This window comes from Oncorhynchus gorbuscha, unplaced genomic scaffold (assembly GCF_021184085.1).
Source record: "Oncorhynchus gorbuscha isolate QuinsamMale2020 ecotype Even-year unplaced genomic scaffold, OgorEven_v1.0 Un_scaffold_1264, whole genome shotgun sequence".
Classification (NCBI taxonomy): Eukaryota; Metazoa; Chordata; class Actinopteri; order Salmoniformes; family Salmonidae; genus Oncorhynchus; species Oncorhynchus gorbuscha.
Genome location: NW_025746091.1, coordinates 160,001 through 172,763, shown reverse-complemented (window position 1 = coordinate 172,763; position 12,763 = coordinate 160,001). Strand labels below are relative to the sequence as shown.

Here is a 12,763-nt window from a genome sequence, read left to right as displayed (position 1 = left end):
CTGTTGCATGTAGGTCTATATTATTAATGGATTGATCATATAGAAATATAGAACATTATTTTAACTTCTCCAAAGCAATTACATGTGGAACAGGAACCACTGACTTACTGCATTATTCTATAGTATTATCAAGACACCTGCTGTTAACTCTTAACTACTTAGGACACCTGCTGTTAACTCTTAACTACTTAGGACAGCTGCTGTTTACTCTTAACTACTTAGGACAGCTGCTGATGACTCTTAACTACTTAGGACAGCTGCTGTTAACTCTTAACTACTTAGGACAGCTGCTGTTTACTCTTAACTACTTAGGACAGCTGCTGTTTACTCTTAACTACTTAGGACACCTGCTGTTTACTCTTAACTACTTAGGACAGCTGCTGTTTACTCTTAACTACTTAGGATAGCTGCTGTTAACTCTTAACTACTTAGGACAGCTGCTGTTAACTCTTAACTACTTAGGACAGCTCACCAGGTGTCCTAAATATCTGCCGACTAAGTGGGACTAGAGACTTCATGCACAGTTACCCACCCACTTATACCCATAAGTGTAAAATGTCTTTATTCTCAGCACTTATACGACCAATTTTCTACTCTGAGACACTTTGGCGATATGGGCTCAAAATAGATCTCAAAATATTGTTATAAAAAAACATAGAATGATTGTTTCACATAATAATAAAAAATAAGTATTAATATATTAATATAATAATAATAATAATAATAACTACTATAACTACTATTACTAATGTAACCCACTGTAAAGACTGGGTTTAGGTGATTGTGTTGCACTGATCATGTCCACGTTCTGGAACTGTCCCCGTCCCCGTACAGAACTGTCCGCGTCCCCGTACAGAACTGTCCCCGTCCCCGTACAGAACTGTCCGCGTCCCCGTACAGAACTGTCCCCGTCCCCGTACAGAACTGTCTGCGTCCGCGTACAGAACTGTCCTCGTCCCCGTACAGAACTGTCCTCATCCCCGTACAGAACTGTCCGCGTCCCCGTACAGAACTGTCCTCGTCCCCGTACAGAACTGTCCTCATCCCCGTACAGAACTGTCCGCGTCCCCGTACAGAACTGTCCTCGTCCCCGTACAGAACTGTCCCCAAACAGAACTGTCCACGTCCCCGTACAGAACTGTCCTCGTCCCCGTACAGAACTGTCCGCGTCCCCGTACAGAACTGTCCCCAAACAGAACTGTCCGCGTCCCCATTCGGTGTGGCACCAAGCATATTGTCCGGTTACGTGCAGAGTTGGCTGAGGTGATCTTGGGGAATAACGACAGAGTTTGTTACAGTGTTGAAACACCAAAGTTTATTTTAGCTTTTTTCTTTACGGTGAGGGACAGTGTGAGTGTAGCCAGATCCTTTTCACTCTCTATCCTTGTTTCATTTTGTGGTTCACCGGATTCGTCATCATCATCGAGACGAGGGACAGACGAACGACCTGCTAGCCAGTCGTTACAGCTCGGTAAGCTAGCTAGCTACTCTACCAGCAGCATCCTAGTTATCCTAGCCAGTCGGTACAGCTCGGTAAATTAGCTAGCTACTCTACCAGCAGCATCCTAGTTATCCTAGCTAGTCGGTACAGCTCGGTAAGCTAGCTAGCTACTCTACCAGCAGCATCCTAGTTATCCTAGCTAGTCGGTACAGCTCGGTAAGCTAGCTAGCTACTCTACCAGCAGCATCCTAGTTATCCTAGCTAGTCGGTACAGCTCGGTAAGCTAGCTAGCTACTCTACCAGCAGCATCCTAGTTATCCTAGCTAGTCGGTACAGCTCGGTAAGCTAGCTAGCTACTCTACCAGCAGCATCCTAGTTACCATAGCTACTCTACCAGCAGCATCCTAGTTACCATGGCTACCACTACATCATCTCCGGCTGTCTGCATTTCTTGTGGACCGAGGTGAGGCTTCTCCCTCTCTCGTTGACAGATGCTGGCTATCTCTGTCCGGTTCTCCTCTCCTCACTAGATGGACGGTAACTTTAGTGTTTAAACCCTCTGTGTCTAATGACCGAACTTTTGAATATTATTTTCAGGGCGCCTCAATAGCAGGTATTGAACCCCATGTAAATAATCACTAGTCAGAACCTCAACCTCAGTATACATTCATTATAAACATCATAATAATAATAATAATATATGCCATTTAGCAGACGCTTTTATCCAAAGCGATATCTGATATTGTGAGTAAACAACCTCGAGAGTGCGTCTTCCAGCCCTCCAATAAATTACATAATCCAACCCTCCCGGTTAGTAAATGTACCTCAACATGCCCCCGGAGAAGGCAGAGTAACGACACCAGCCTTTTAGCGGGGCTGACAGACTGACTACAACGCTCGCGTCGATAAATTAATTTCGTCATTTTAAATGACACACTGCTCTCGCGCCATTAACTAACGTCTGGAAGTCAGTTATATTTGTGACGCAGTTCGCGCTGCATCTCCTCATTGGTTTATAGAAGCAGGTACCCACGCGCCATTAACTAACATCTGGAAGTCAGTTCTATTTGTGAAACTCTTCTTATGTTTCCCCATCTGAGCTCAGAGTAGATGAGAGATGTAATGTTTGTCTCTGTTGTGTTGAAGTCCAATCAAGCAGGAGAGACCAGCCTCCCCTGTTCCCAGCTGTGTGTCCATGAAGAGTGACCAGTCTATGGATCCTCCTATGAAGTTTAGAGAGGGAGACTTTTCTACTGAACAAAGGTAAGAAGAACTCATGGGTCCTGGTCAGTGAGTTAAACAACACTGTCTCTAGTCATTTCTCCTCCCATTTTCCCATTTATTGTTGTTGTTTTCATAATCCATAGGCTCATCATTTTGTCCATTTTCATAGTCCTAAAACTATATTAAACAAACACAACGTTCCCTTCGTGTGTGTGTGTGTGTGTGTGTGTGTGTGTGTGTGTGTGTGTGTGTGTGTGTGTGTGTGTGTGTGTGTGTGTGTGTGTGTGTGTGTGTGTGTGTGTGTGTGTGTGTGTGTGTGTGTGTGTGTGTGTGTGTGTATATTCCCTGGATGAGATGTAACCTCATGTTTTGTCCACAGAAACCAACAGGAGAGATCAGAGTCAGAGATTCTCAGTGGTCAGTCTTCCCAGAGTCATCAAACAGACCTTGCCTCCATATTCAGTGTATGTGGTCCTGTTATGTACATTTGTTTTTGTTTACCTCAAGAAAAGTTGATCTGTCAATCATTCATTAATGTGTTAATGAGAAGCATTTATTCTCTTGCTTAACTAATTTACTTAATTTTTTCCAGATGCTTGAAGAGAAAATTATGACATTTGTGAAGAACGAGCTGAAGATGTTCAAGAGGATTCTTGGTCCAGAACTCCCAGAAGGCTTTGAGAGTCAGAAGCGGGAAGTGGTGGACGCTGAAGATGAGAAGCAGGAGAGCAATGCCAGAGAGGGGGCTCTGAAGATCACACTGCACGTCCTGAGGAAAATGAACCAGATGGAGCTTGCTGACACACTGGAGAAATGTAAGATCTGTCTGCCTCATGTTGAATGATGTTTTATAACATTTAAAAGCTGAAGCTAAAGTAGAGATGAAGTAGCTGTGTAACTCAATGATATTGTAGCAGCCTTAACACAACACCTAGTGACCTCATCAAGTAGCAGCAGGGATGTGTTGTGTTGATTAATTTAGAGAAAGAGAGAACATTAATAATACCATCAATAATACCAATAATAATATAATCAGTCACACCAGTCTGTAATGCATTATGACAACATTTACACATTTATACAGTCAGTTTAGAGAACACATTATTATAATTTACAACTTTATAACAGTCCTTAAATACTGTAGGCATTAAAACAGACATAATATTAATATCCTCTGTTATTTCTTCATTCAGATGAGCTTGCTGTGATTTGCCAACGTGAACTCAAATCTAATCTAAAGAAGAAGTTTCAATGTGTATTTGAGGGGATCGCTCAACAAGGAAACCCAACACTTCTCAATAAGATCTACACAGAGCTCTACATCACAGAGGGTGGAACAGGAGAGGTCAATAATGAACATGAGCTGAGACAGATTGAGACAACAACCAGGAAACAAGCAAGACCAGAGACTCCAATCAAATGTAACGACATCTTCAAACCCTTAACTGGACAAGACAAACCTATCAGAACTGTGCTGACAAAGGAGTCGCTGGCATTGGAAAAACAGTCTCTGTGCAGAAGTTCATTCTGGACTGGGCTGAAGGAAAAGCAAACCAGGATGTCCAATTCGTATTTTCATTCCCTTTCCGGGAGCTGAATTTGATGAAAGATGACAAACACACTTTCATTGAACTTCTTAATCACTTCTCAATGGAAACCAAACAATCAGGAATCTCCAACTACAACAAGTACAAAGTTCTGTTCATCTTTGATGGTCTGGATGAGTGCCGACTGCCCCTAGACTTCCAGAAGAACAAGATCTGTTGGGACGTCACAGAGTCAACCTCAGTGGATGTTCTGCTGACAAATCTCATCAAGGGAAATCTGCTTCCCTCTGCTCTCCTCTGGATAACTACCCGACCTGCAGCAGCCAATAAGATCCCTTCAGGGTGTGTTGACCAGGTGACAGAGGTACGAGGGTTCAATGACCCACAGAAGGAGGAGTACTTCAGGAAGAGATTCAGTGATGAGGACCTGGCCAGCAGAATCATCTCACACATAAAGACATCAAGGAGCCTTCAGATCATGTGCCACATTCCAGTCTTCTGTTGGATTTCTGCAACAGTCCTTGAACACATGCTGGAACATAAGAGAGAAGAGATGCCCAAGACTCTGACTGAGATGTACACACACCTTGTGGAGTTTCATACCAAACAGAAGAATGAAAAGTATCATGGGAAAGAAGAGACAGGTCCACACTGGAATAAAGAGAGCATTCTGTCACTGGGAAAACTGGCTTTTCAACAGCTTGTGAAGGGCAATCTGATTTTCTATGAACAAGACCTGAAAGAGGCTGGCATTGATGTCAATGAAGCCTCCGTGTACTCAGGATTGTGCACACAGCTCTTTAAAGAGGAATGTGGGCTGTACCAGGACAAGGTGTACTGCTTTGTTCATCTGAGCATTCAGGAGTTTCTGGCTGCTGTATATGTGTTCCTCTCATTCATCAACAACAATGAGAATCTAATGGCCGAACCGCAATCAATGTCCAGGAACCTTTCTGCTCTGTTCAGAGACAAGCGTAAAGTTACTGTCTACAAGAGTGCTGTGGATAAAGCCTTACAAAGTGAGACGGGAAACCTGGACCTTTTCCTCCGCTTCCTTCTGGGCCTCTCACTGGAGTCCAATCAGAAGCACTTACGAGGTCTACTGACAAAGACAAGAAGCAGCTCACAGAGCCATGTAGAAACAGTCAAGTACATCAAGGAGAAGATCAGGGAGAATCCCTCTCCAGAGAGGAGCATCAATCTGTTCCACTGTCTGAATGAACTGAATGACCATTCTCTAGTGGAGGAGATCCAAAGCTACCTGAGATCAGGAAGTCTCTCAGAAGACAACCTGTCACCTGCACAGTGGTCAGCTCTGGTCTTTGTGTTGCTGACTTCAGAAAAGGAGCTGGATGTGTTTGACCTGAAGAAATACTCCAGATCAGAGGAAGGTCTTCTGAGGCTGCTGCCAGTGGTCAAAGCCTCCAGAGCTGTTCTGTGAGTAAATAAAATGACATATAAGAACTAATCATCAGGAAGAAATATTCAGTTTAGAGTAAAATATGTGTTATAATATGTATATAATATATTGAAAAGCACATTGAATAAATGCATTGATTTTCACATTAGTATAACATTTTGACCACACAATTCAAGGAGACGGAAGATGAATCTATATGTTGTTTGAGAGAATAAACCAAATGCATCTGCCATTGTCCTTCTACACTAATCGTTAAATTAACAGTGTGTTTGTGAAGTCATGATGATCTCTTTGCAGGTTGTCAGGCTGTGGAGTCACAGAGGAAGGCTGTGCTTCTCTGGTCTCAGCTCTGAGGTCAAACCCCTCACACCTGAGAGAGCTGGATCTGAGTAACAATGACCTGAAGGATTCAGGAGTGAAGCTGCTCTCTGCTGGACTGGGGAATCCCCACTGTAAACTGGAGACTCTGAGGTCAGTATTCCTGTAGTTGGTCAACAAGTGATAACTGTTCACCAGATCCACATGTGTTTTCCAGACACACAGAGTCCACACCATATGTGTTTGGACAGTGAGGTTTATAGTTTAAATTTGGTTGTGTTTGTGACTGAGATGGCCGCCTCGCTTCGCGTTCCTAGGAAACTATGCAGTTTTTTGTTTTTTTACGTGTTATTTCTTACATTAGTACCCCAGGTCATCTTAGGTTTCATTACATACAGTCGAGAAGAACTACTGAATATAAGATCAGCGTCAACTCACCATCAGTACGACCAAGAATATGCTTTCCGCGACGCGGATCCTGTGTTCTGCCTTACAAACAGGACAACGGAATGGATCGCATGCAGCGACCCAAGGAAACGACACCGAAAAAGAGGGAAACGCGCGGTGTTCTGGTCAGACTCCGAAAAAGGGCACATCGCGCACCACTTCCCAGTATTCTTCTTGCCAATGTCCAGTCTCTCGACAACAAGGTTGATGAAATCCGAGCAAGGGTGGCATTCCAGAGGGACATCAGAGACTGCAACGTTCTCTGCTTTACGGAAACATGGCTTACTGGGAAAACGCTATCCAGGGCGGTGCAGCCAACGGGTTTCTCCACGCATCGCGCCGACAGAAACAAACATCTATCTGGTAAGAAGAGTGGAGGGGGCGTATGCCTCATGACTAACGGGACATGGTGTGATGAAGGAAACATACAGGAACTCAAATCCTTCTGTTCACCTGATTTAGAATTCCTCACAATCAAATGTAGACCGCATTATCTACCAAGAGAATTCTCTTCAATTATAATCACAGCCGTATATATCCCCCCCCAAGCAGACACATCGATGGCTCTGAACGAACTTTATTTAACTCTTTGCAAACTGGAAAACATTTATCCGGAGGCTGCATTCATTGTAGCTGGGGATTTTAACAAAGCCAATCTGAAAACAAGACTCCCTAAATTTTATCAGCATATCAATTGCGCAACCAGGGGTGGTAAAACCTTGGATCATTGTTACTCTAACTTCCGCGACGCATATAAGGCCCTGCCCCGCCCCCCTTTCGGAAAAGCTGACCACGACTCCATTTTGCTGATCCCTGCCTACAGACAGAAATTAAAACAAGAGGCTCCCACGCTGAGGTCTGTCCAACGCTGGTCAGACCAAGCTGACTCTACACTCCAAGACTGCTTCCATCACGTGGACTGGGACATGTTTCGTATTGCGTCAGATGGGAATATTGACGAATACGCTGATTCGGTGTGCGAGTTCATTAGAACGTGCGTTGAAGATGTCGTTCCCATAGCAACGATAAAAACATTCCCTAACCAGAAACCGTGGATTGATGGCAGCATTCGCGTGAAACTGAAAGCGCGAACCACTGCTTTTAATCAGGGCAAGGTGTCTGGCAACATGACTGAATACAAACAGTGCAGCTATTCCCTCCGCAAGGCTATTAAACAAGCTAAGCGTCAGTACAGAGACAAAGTGGAATCTCAATTCAATGGCTCAGACACAAGAGGCATGTGGCAGGGTCTACTGTCAATCACGGACTACAAGATGAAATCCAGCCCAGTCACGGACCAGGATGTCTTGCTCCCAGGCAGACTAAATAACTTTTTTGCCCGCTTTGAGGACAATACAGTGCCACTGACACGGCCTGCAACGGAAACATGCAGTCTCTCCTTCACTGCAGCCGAGGTGAGTAAGACATTTAAACGTGTTAACCCTCGCAAGGCTGCAGGCCCAGACGGCATCCCCAGCCGCGCCCTCAGAGCATGCGCAGACCAGCTGGCCGGTGTGTTTACGGACATATTCAATCAATCCCTATACCAGTCTGCTGTTCCCACATGCTTCAAGAGGGCCACCATTGTTCCTGTTCCCAAGAAAGCTAAGGTAACTGAGCTAAACGACTACCGCCCCGTAGCACTCACTTCCGTCATCATGAAGTGCTTTGAGAGACTAGTCAAGGACCATATCACCTCCACCCTACCTGACACCCTAGACCCACTCCAATTTGCTTACCGCCCAAATAGGTCCACAGACAATGCAATCTCAACCACACTGCACACTGCCCTAACCCACCTGGACAAGAGGAATACCTATGTGAGAATGCTGTTCATCGACTACAGCTCGGCATTCAACACCATAGTACCCTCCAAGCTCGTCATCAAGCTCGAGACCCTGGGTCTCGACCCCGCCCTGTGCAACTGGGTACTGGACTTCCTGACGGGCCGCCCCCAGGTGTGAGGGTAGGCAACAACATCTCCTCCCCGCTGATCCTCAACACGGGGGCCCCACAAGGGTGCGTTCTGAGCCCTCTCCTGTACTCCCTGTTCACCCACGACTGCGTGTCCACGCACGCCTCCAACTCAATCATCAAGTTTGCGGACGACACAACAGTGACGAGACGGCCTACAGGGAGGAGGTGAGGGCCCTCGGAGTGTGGTGTCAGGAAAATAACCTCACACTCAACGTCAACAAAACTAAGGAGATGATTGTGGACTTCAGGAAACAGCAGAGGGAACACCCCCCTATCCACATCGATGGAACAGTAGTGGAGAGGGTAGCTAGTTTTAAGTTCCTCGGCATACACATCACAGACAAACTGAATTGGTCCACTCACACTGACAGCGTCGTGAAGAAGGCGCAGCAGCGCCTATTCAACCTCAGGAGGCTGAAGAAATTCGGCTTGTCACCAAAAGCACTCACAAACTTCTACAGATGCACAATCGAGAGCATCCTGGCGGGCTGTATCACCGCCTGGTACGGCAACTGCTCCGCCCTCAACCGTAAGGCTCTCCAGAGGGTAGTGAGGACTGCACAACGCATCACCGGGGGCAAACTACCTGCCCTCCAGGACACCTACACCACCCGTTGTTACAGGAAGGCCATAAAGATCATCAAGGACATCAACCACCCGAACCACTGCCTGTTCACCCCGCTATCATCCAGAAGGCGAGGTCAGTACAGGTGCATCAAAGCTGGGACCGAGAGACTGAAAAACAGCTTCTATCTCAAGGCCATCAGACTGTTAAACAGCCACCACTAACATTGAGTGGCTGCTGCCAACACACTGTCATTGACACTGACCCAACTCCAGCCATTTTAATAATGGGAATTGATGGGAAATGATGTAAATATATCACTAGCCACTTTAAACAATGCTACCTTATATAATGTTACTTACCCTACATTATTCATCTCATATGCATATGTATATACTGTACTCTACATCATCGACTGCATCCTTATGTAACACATGTATCACTAGCCACTTTAACTATGCCACTTTGTTTACTTTGTCTACACACTCATCTCATATGTATATACTGTACTCGATACCATCTACTGTATGCTGCTCTGTACCATCACTCATTCATATATCCTTATGTACATGTTCCTTATCCCCTTACACTGTGTATAAGACAGTAGTTTTGGAATTGTTAGTTAGATTACTTGTTGGTTATCACTGCATTGTCGGAACTAGAAGCACAAGCATTTCGCTACACTCGCATTAACATCTGCTAACCATGTGTATGTGACAAATAAAATTTGATTTGATTTGATTTTGATTTATATTTTTCCTAATAGAAACTAAATGGTGAATAATGTCCTGTCATTTTGGAGTCACTTCACTTGTATTGTCAGTAAGAATAGAAGATGTTTCTGAACACTTCTACATTCATGTGGATGGTACCATGATTATGGATAATAATGAATGAATCGAGAATAATGATGAATGATGAAGTTACAGAGGTACAAAGATCAGACCCCCTCTGTTATTGGTAATGGTGAGAGGTTAGCATGTTTTGTTGTAGTCTCTGTTATTGGTAATGGTGAGAGGTTAGCATGTTTTGTTGTAGTCTCTGTTATTGGTAATGGTGAGAGGTTAGCATGTTTTGTTGTAGTCTCTGTTATTGGTAATGGTGAGAGGTTAGCATGTTTTGTTGTAGTCTCTGTTATTGGTAATGGTGAGAGGTTAGCATGTTTTGTTGTAGTCTCTGTTATTGGTAATGGTGAGAGGTTAGCATGTTTTGTTGTAGTCTCTGTTATTGGTAATGGTGAGAGGTTAGCATGTTTTGTTGTAGTCTCTGTTATTGGTAATGGTGAGAGGTTAGCATGTTTTGTTGTAGTCTCTGTTATTGGTAATGGTGAGAGGTTAGCATGTTTTGTTGTAGTCTCTGTTATTGGTAATGGTGAGAGGTTAGCATGTTTTGTTGTAGTCTCTGTTATTGGTAATGGTGAGAGGTTAGCATGTTTTGTTGTAGTCTCTGTTATTGGTAATGGTGAGAGGTTAGCATGTTTTGTTGTAGTCTCTGTTATTGGTAATGGTGAGAGGTTAGCATGTTTTGTTGTAGTCTCTGTTATTGGTAATGGTGAGAGGTTAGCATGTTTTTGTTGTAGTCTCTGTTATTGGTAATGGTGAGAGGTTAGCATGTTTTGTTGTAGTCTCTGTTATTGGTAATGGTGAGAGGTTAGCATGTTTTGTTGTAGTCTCTGTTATTGGTAATGGTGAGAGGTTAGCATGTTTTGTTGTAGTCTCTGTTATTGGTAATGGTGAGAGGTTAGCATGTTTTGTTGTAGTCTCTGTTATTGGTAATGGTGAGAGGTTAGCATGTTTTGTTGTAGTCTCTGTTATTGGTAATGGTGAGAGGTTAGCATGTTTTGTTGTAGTCTCTGTTATTGGTAATGGTGAGAGGTTAGCATGTTTTGTTGTAGCCTCTGTTATTGGTAATGGTGAGAGGTCAGCATGTTTTGTTGTAGTCTGTTATTGGTAATGGTGAGAGGTTAGCATGTTTTGTTGTAGTCTCTGTTATTGGTAATGGTGAGAGGTTAGCATGTTTTGTTGTAGTCTCTGTTATTGGTAATGGTGAGAGGTTAGCATGTTTTGTTGTAGTCTCTGTTATTGGTAATGGTGAGAGGTTAGCATGTTTTGTTGTAGTCTCTGTTATTGGTAATGGTGAGAGGTTAGCATGTTTTGTTGTAGTCTCTGTTATTGGTAATGGTGAGAGGTTAGTTTTGTTGTAGTCATGTTTTGTTGTATTGTCTCTGTTATTGGTAATGGTGAGAGGTTAGCATGTTTTGTTGTAGTCTCTGTTATTGGTAATGGTGAGAGGTTAGCATGTTTTGTTGTAGCCTCTGTAACTTTCTCAGTCTCTGTTATTGGTTATTCATGTTTTGTTTAGTCTCTGAACTTTCTCACTCATTAATTCATGATCTTTCTCAGTCAAGATTAAGGCTTTATGTATTGTTTATGAAACAGATATACTTTTGACTTAATTTAATACACTTTAAGTGTCAGAAAATGACTTCTTCAAATAGTGGGACTCATAAAATGCATTTTTCCATTGAAACACATTTTTAAAATTTCCTCAAATAAAAGGTGACATTAGTTGTGGCAAAATGGATTAAGGACAACAACAATGCAAAAAGCCCTGACCAAAACTACAGACAAATGAAAAAGCATGTGTGAGCAAGGAGACCTAACCTGACTCAGTTACACCAGCTCTGTCAGGAGGAATGGGCCAAAATTCACCCAACTTTTTGACTAAGGTTACTTTAATACACTATGAGTAAACTTCTGACCCACTGAATTGGTCAGAATACTTCTTAAAACTTCTTCAAATGACCTAAGACTGGAATTTTACATAAATGTGTTTTAATTTTTAAATGTATTTGTGAAACATTCTGATATGTGTTAAAATACGCTCAAATAAAGGTGACCTTATAAACTGTCACCTCAAATGAAACATTTGATCTGAAATCTAAAATGTTGGAGTATAGAGACACATTTAAAATGTTAACTTCACTGTCTAAATAGATATGGTGTGGACTGTATACTCAATACAATCTAAATCTGATACCTCACTGTCTAAATAGATATGGTGTGGACTGTATACTCAATACAATCTAAATCTGATACCTCACTGTCTAAATAGATATGGTGTGGACTGTATACTCAATACAATCTAAATCTGATACCTCACTGTCTAAATAGATATGGTGTGGACTGTATACTCAATACAATCTAAATCTGATTCCTCACTGTCTAAATAGATATGGTGTGGACTGTATACTCAATACAATCTAAATCTGATACCTCACTGTCTGTCTTTTGACTGATACTGATTTTTAAACTGGTCTGGTCAGTCTACTCAAATGATTGTACTGTTCATGTTTCTATCTGCAGGCAATACTTTAATAATTTGTCATTTCTAATAATGATACATTATGGTCTGGTCACATGTGATAGATATGTGGTTTCAGGACACTGATATATCTGAATATGTAGAAAAATATACTGCCACTATTTTCACCACCAAAGAATATCAGTGTGATTTTAATATGATTTGACTCTTTGCAGGCTGTCAGGCTGTCTGGTCACAGAGGAAGGCTGTGCTTCTCTGGTCTCAGCTCTGGAGTCAAACCCCTCACACCTGAGAGAGCTGGATCTGAGCTACAATCACCCAGGAGTCTCAGGAGTCAGACTGCTCTCTGCTGGACTGGAGGATCCACACTGCAGACTGGAGAAACTCAAGTATGTAGAGGGTTTATGTCAATGTTCATATCAGACATGTTGGACTTATCAGGCTAGATAAGACAAACATTCTGACCACCACTTGGACAAAGTTAGATACTGACACACTGG

At 43.0% G+C, this 12,763-nt stretch overlaps 1 pseudogene; it reads left to right on the top strand.

Annotated features, from left to right (window-relative positions):
• Window positions 1-2,205: 2,205 nt before the first annotated feature.
• The window catches only part of LOC124022017, an 11,929-nt pseudogene continuing 1,371 nt past the window's right edge, over window positions 2,206-12,763 (top strand).